A 7223-nucleotide genomic window follows, 5' to 3' on the forward strand; every position below is an offset into this window, starting at 1 on the left:
GAGATCCCAGTGGAAAGAAGGGGGCCATCAAAGAAGGAGGTACCTTTCTCTGAAGGGAGAAGAGAACTTCCACTTTGATTATGACCTTGTCAAAATAAGGTCGAAGTCAGCGAACTCCAGAGGCTTCCATAGCCTTGGAAACTCATGACTAGAGCCTAGGGAGATTACTGACGCCATAAATAAGAGTGTCAGATTGTTAAGTCAACAACAGGAGTCACTGTGTACTTACTCCTAATGTGGGATCTCTGTCCTTAATGTGTTGTCCAATGTGAAGTGATGCTATAACTAGTACTAAAACAGTATTTTACACTTTATGTTCTGTGTAGGTGCAAACTGATTAAATCTTTACTTAATATATACTAAATTGATCTTCTGTATATAAAAATAATTGAAAATGAATCTTGATGTGAATGGAATGGGAGAGGGAGCGGGAGATGGGAGGGGTGCGGGTGGGAGGGAAGTTATGGGGGGAAGCCATTGTAATCCATAAACTGTACTTTGGAAATTTATATTTACTAAATAAAAGTTAAAAAAAAAAACCCAGAGTTGATTGGCCCATCAAATCAATCAACCTACAAGTTTCCATTCATACACTTATTAAAATACTGTTAGGTGGGACAGTGTTTCTAGGCAAAGAGAGAAGAGCCAAGGAGAAGATACTAACTCAGGAAATAGGCAGAGGCGTGTTCCTTGTGATAGAGTCAAGTACACACCAATGAGATGCAGGAGCTGAATGTGGTAGAAACTGGAGAAGGAAGACAGTGTTGGGGTACAAGAGAACTGAAGGAGAGAAGCTGAGCCAGATTTTCCATGCTATGGGAAGAATATAATCTGTGGAAATTTGGAAACTGAGAGAATTTACTGGAAGAGCTAAATCACACACACACACACACAAATCTGGGGAAAAAATTATTTCAGGGGAGTAGGCATTTATCTGAGTGGTTAAGATACCCACATCACACAGCTGAGTACCTGGCTTGATTCTGGCTCTAGCTCCTGACTCCAGGTTTCCTGCCAATGGAGACGACAGCAGGCAGCAGCAATGGCTCAACTAACTGGGCACCTGCCACCCACATGGGAAACCTGGGTTGAGTTCCCAGCTCCTGCTTTGGCTCTGGTCTAAGACCTCTCTCATCTCTTTTTCTTTCTCCCTCCCTCTCTCTTTCTCTTCCTCATAAATAAATACAACTTTTAGAAAGTTATTTCATTGGCTATGTGCCAGGATGAAAAAAAAGGGGGGGGGGGGAGTTGAGATCAAGAGAGAGCTGACATTTATTTGTTTGAGCTGGGGCTGGCCGCAAAGAGTCTTTGGATCTTAATTTCCTCACCTGCAAAAGGAAGACATTAGGTAATCACTGACATTTCCCCCACTTCTAAAATTCTCCAGCTCTCCCTATGAAAGAAGCAGCAGCCATTAAACAGAATATGTTCATTTCTGGGATATTTCAACTACTTTACTTTTGATTGAAGAGCCAGCTCTTCACCAGGGAGCTGTAAGGAAAGAGAAAAAAATCGGAAACTGTCAGCCATTTCAAAGCTGAGTGTGAAAGAACTGTATACATTAGGCTTCAAGGCTTCAAGTGTATGATGAAAAAGAATAATCTTTTTGCTATTATTTTTTGCCAGAAATGTTTCATCTCCCTAGAGTAATGAGGCCTGTGTCTACCTTTTTTTTGTTTGTTTGTTTGACAGTGTGAATAATGATCAAATTTTCCATGCTATGGGAAGAATATAATCCGTGGAAATTTGGAAACAGAGAATTTACTGGAGATCAAAATATGATCAAATAATGATGTTTTGCTCCTTGGAACACAAAGCCTCGGCATTCAAATACATACCTGTCTGATGGTGGAGGGAACAATACCTCAATACTGGCCCTCGTTGCTGTCTTAATAGATGTAATGGACTGAGTCATTGCTGGGTTTCCCAGTCCACTCCCACGTTGACAGTATTCCAGTTCTGGGGGAGGGAAATGATTCTTTTCTTCAGTGCAGTCTCAGAGAGCGGATAATTCTTGGAAACCATTTCCTATACCAGAAGATGAAAGAGACCCTCCTTCTTCTGGCCTTTATGCACATTACACTTTCTGAGGACTTTGAACTTCAGCCATCTGGGGTGGGGCTATTGGATGTTGTTACTCTTCCTAAGTGTTGCTCACCAAACTGTGCCTTCTTCACAATGCCTTCTGGGGTTTCCATGGACTTTCTTTTTATTTTTTATTTTTTAATTTATTTGACAGATAGAGTTAGACAGTGAGAGAGAGAGAGACAGAGAGAAAGGTCTGTCTTCCTTCCACTGGTTCACCGCCTCCCCCCCCCCCCCCCCGCAATGGCCGCTATGACTGGAGCTACGCCAATCCGAAGCCAGGAGCCAGGTGCGTCCTCCTGGTCTCCCAAGCGGGTGCAGGGGCCTAAGCACTTGGGCCATCCTCCACTGCCCTCCCGGGCCACAGCAGAGAGCTAGACTGGAAGAGGAGCAACCGGGACTTGAACCCGGCATCCATATGGGATGCCAGCGCCACAGGCGGAGGATTAACCAAGTGAGCCACGGTGCCAGCCCTCCATGAACTTTCTGTGTTTCTGAAGCCTGATCTTTCAACCTCACATGTATTGTAGGAGCCCCATCATGTCACCAACAAGTTCCCTTTAGCTTAAGCTGTTCTGAATCAATTTCTATTATTGATAACTGAAAGCCCTGACTCATAGAACAATATTCTACCAGACTCAGCCTTATGCATAAGCCATTATGTTATGCTGTGTCTTACTTCCCGTGCTTTAACAAACTATGTCACCTGCTTTTTCTTTAATATTTACTCACTAATTTTTGCCCTTATTATGGAAACTCATAGGATAGAACTTAAAAGCATGGGCTATGGATATCAGTTTATTCACTCTAAACAATGTAGCAAGCAGTCAGTTAACACTTTTGACTTCAGTTCTTTGAGTCTACCGGGAACAGCCACATTACAGAGCTGTTATGAGGACCCAGTGAGTTATATGGCCTGGGAATTGCCTGAGACATTCAGTTATCATTGAAAGAGAATAATGCTTGGCCTTTGGCAGTGCCGCGTAATTGGTGTTGTCCTCATGTACCAAGTACTTTACAATTTGCTGTGACTTTCACAACTTTTGGAAATCATCCTAGTCTTATATATGAGGAAACTGAGGCTCAGGGAGGGCTGAAACTTTCCTGAGGTCCCACATAGTAAGTGCAATGCCAGAGTCAATGTCATGCTAACTTCTTCTGCCTGCCTCCAGTTGTTTCTCCTCCTGGAAGCCTTGACACCCAAGCCCTGGTTTGGAGAACTCCATGCTGCTCCCTCTGCTCAGTTCAAGTCCCGCTGCAATGGCATCAGCTTGCAGCCACGCCTCTGGACTCCACACTTCAGGGCCTGGGTTTTCTCTGCCGGCGCTGTTCCCAACACAGGACATGCTACACAGCAGGTTCTCCGCGGAGGAAATCAACAGAGGAGGGTACACAAAGAGAATACAAGTGGAATAATGGAGGGACCTAAACCACATTCACCTTCACCTCAGCTTTGCCTAAAGCCAGGCCTGAATCTCCTCGGTTCAGATCACACAGAGTGGGATGGAGATCGGTGGCTGGTTGGCTTAATATATGTGCCCAGGAAAAGTCAAACCACAAGGTCACTGAGCCAAAAAAATGTTTGTAGCTTTTAATCATGTAATTTGTCTTCTTGGACTCAGTTCTTTAGATGTGATTTGAAATAGATCCCATACGAGTACAGGTTCATGTCCTACCTGCTCCACTTCTGATCTAGTTCCTTGCTAATGTGCCTGGGAAAGCAGTGGAAGATGGCCCAAGAGCTGATGCCCCTGCCATCCATGTGGGAGACTGGGATGGAGTTTCAGGTATCTGACTTCAGCCTGGCCCAGCCCTGGCCTTTGTAGCCATTTGGGGAGTTAACCAGCAGATGGAACATTCTCTCTCTGTCCTCCCCCAGACCCTGTAACTCTTCCTTTTAAATGATAAAATAAATAATTTTTTTTTCAAAATGTGTTAACTTACCCCTCATAACAAGGCTATCTCCTTTTTTTAAAATTAATTATTTTTAAAAGATTTATTTATCTGTTTGAAAGGCAGAGTTACAGAGAGGCAAAGGCAGAGAGAGAGACGCCAGGAACCAGGAGCTTCTTCCAGGTCTCCCAGGTGGGTGCAGAGGCCAAGGACTTGGGCCATCTTCTAGAGCTGGATCAGAAGTGGAGCAGCAGGGTCTTGAACCTGCGCCCATATGGGATGCGCCCACTGCAGGAGGCAGCTTTATCCACTATGCCACAATGCTGGCCTGCATCTCCTGAGAAAACAGACACAGAGGTTTACTTGGGATCACATAGCCAGTTAGGAGCAATAATGAAGAACAGATACTACTATGGGAAAAAAAATCTTATACTACAATTTATATGAGAAAGGCAATGTTATTCAGTCATTAAAATGCTGTGAAACAAACAGTAATCATATACACAGAAAGGCAGAGGAAGGAGGTTAGAGAAAGAAGGCAATTCTCCCAAATGTTCCACTGGGGCAAGAGGGGGGTTTGAGCAATGTTCTCCACTTTTCCCTTTTGAACCAAGAATTCATGGTGAGGGCAGTGATTTCCATATCCTTTCGGTTTTGACCGAATCCCTGTGCCTAGAATTTGCATTAGCAATAACATTTAATATTTATGAAACATGACCTAGGAGACATAATCAATCAGATTAAAGAAGCTCTCTCCAATCTTAGCAGAACCCCCTGCAGATCCATTTGTCCTTTCCCACTCCCAGGGTCATTTCCAGATCTAATGAGTAAGTACGTAAACTCTTTCCTATGGTCCCCAAACAAATTCCCCTCATCAATCTATCCTACTCTTCAATGAGAAATTGAGCTTCCCAAAGGTACCTCTCACCACATTTTTTCTCCTGCTCAAAAATCTTCCTTGATTCCTCACAATCCATATTTCTTTTATATAAGGAAATAATTCTAGACACCATTTCATTCTCAAGACACTTGAAACAACCATAGACAAGCCTCTTAATATAGTGAAGATGTTTGGAGGCTCCCTAAATTAACTTCTAGACCATATGTTTGAACTCATTTCTTAAAATCTCTGTGCAAAGTAAATTAGTATGAGCAAATAATAGAAGAAATTTTGATATAACTTGGCAGACAGAGTAAACTAACGTCACAGGTTCTTTTCAAGCCCACTTCTTCATTAGCCTCTTCATAAGTACTTTGTCTTCAAGCTCTCCTCTTCCAAACTTCTCATCTTGTCACCACCAGAGATATCTTTCTAAAACCCAAAACTATGCTATGCTTTAAGGAGCTTCCTGTTCTTTTTTTTTTTTTAAGATTTATTTATTTGAAAATCAGAGGTACAGAGAAAGTAGACAGAGACAGAGAAATAGACCTTCTATCGCTGATTCAGTCCCCAGATGGCTGCAAGGGCCAGGGTTGGGCCAAGCTGAAGCTAGGAACCAGGAGCTTCCTTTGGGTCTCCCATGTGGGTGGCTGAGAGACCATGCACTCGGGTCATCTTTCCCTCCTTTTCCAAGGCCATTAGCGGGGAAGTGGATTGGAAGTGAAACAGCCAGGACATGAGTTGGCATCCACATGGGATGCTAGCACAACAGGTGGTGGCTTTACAACATAATTTTGCCCCCCCCCATTCTTTATAAAATATTTTTATTTATTTTCATCTTTAATTTGAAAGGCATAGAGAAAGAGAAACAAAGACAGACACAGATAGACCCTCCATTCACTGGTTCACTCCCCCAAATACTTGCAACAGCCAGATCATGGCTGGGTTGAAGGCAAGAGCCCCAAACTCCATCCAGGTCTCCCATGTGGGTGGCAAGGACTCACGTACTTGAGCCATCATTTACTGCCTCCAGGGGTGTGCATTCACAAATAGCTGGATAGGAGTGCTGTAGCCAGAACTCAAACCAGGCACTCCAACATAGAATGAAGGTGCCCCAAACAGAGACTTTGCTACTCCATACACCTGCCCCAAGGGCTTCCCATTCTTGCAAAATAAAGTACATACCTGGAATTCAGATGGTGATAACCCTTAGGTATCTGATCTCAACTGAACTGCTTGAGTGCAAACAGATCTCAATGCTTTACCCCTCCCTGTATCCTCAGCTTTTTCAACTTCACTAGCTCCTCCTATCAAGAAACGGGATCTATTTTCCTTTTCTGAATTTAGGCTGGGGTTGTGACTTTATGTGGCTAATAAAAGGTGGTAGAAATGTTGGAGCACCCATTTCAAGCTTAGGTCTTAAGGGGCCTTGCCCACTTCTGCTTGCTTTCATGAATCCCTGGCACTGCCATGTGAACTAACACAGGCAGCTTATAAAATGGTGAGTGACACATGGCCCAGGCAGCTCTGTCCACCCAGCCAACATCCAACCAACAACCATACAACCTGGGCAAGCCAGCCCACAGCCTTCCCACCAGTCACCACGCTTTTATGATCAGGCCCAGCAGAAATCAACCAAATCTGGCCCAGATCAGCAGAATCCCCCAATTGATGAGCCTGCACACTCATAAACAGTAATAAATGCTGTGTGAAAGCCACTTTGTTTGCGCTGATTTGTTATACAGAATTGCTGAGACAGCAACCTGCCTTCCAGTTTCTCCTCCTACTTCCCACCACTGGGCGAATCTTCATTCACCCCAGACTAGTCAGTTCCCTCTGAGTATCTTACAATCAGGTCTCAGTATTTTTGTTGTGCTGCAGCCTCTGTCTGAGTGTCCCTTTTCTACTTCCTATCTTGTAAGAATCTACTCAGCATTCAAGGTCAAGCTCAAACACTCATCCATCAGTTACTTATTGAAGACCAGTCCTGAGGTTTCCAAACCAAACCAGACAGCCTATGCTCCATGCCATCTCATAGTGGAACAAAAGACAAGTCTGTAGTTAATGTCTTTCTTCTCTCTTTGTCTAACTCTCTTAGGTGGATTTAGTCTCTCTGATTTCTTCCCAAGTACTCTCATCATCCATTATAGAACTTCTCACAGTGTGATGCCAGCCACTATAAGAGTACATATGTTGAAGAACCCTTATGAAGAATAGATGAGGTTATCAAAGCAAAGTCCTTAGCAAGGTGCCTAAAACATAACTGGAAAAAAAAATGTTAACTATTGTTTTTTTGGTTAACACACATTCATCTCCCCTACTTGACTGTGTGTGAGCTTCTTGAGAGTTGGAACTGAACCAAATT

The sequence above is a fragment of the Lepus europaeus genome, chromosome 7, assembly GCF_033115175.1.
Source record: "Lepus europaeus isolate LE1 chromosome 7, mLepTim1.pri, whole genome shotgun sequence".
Taxonomy (NCBI): domain Eukaryota; kingdom Metazoa; phylum Chordata; class Mammalia; order Lagomorpha; family Leporidae; genus Lepus; species Lepus europaeus.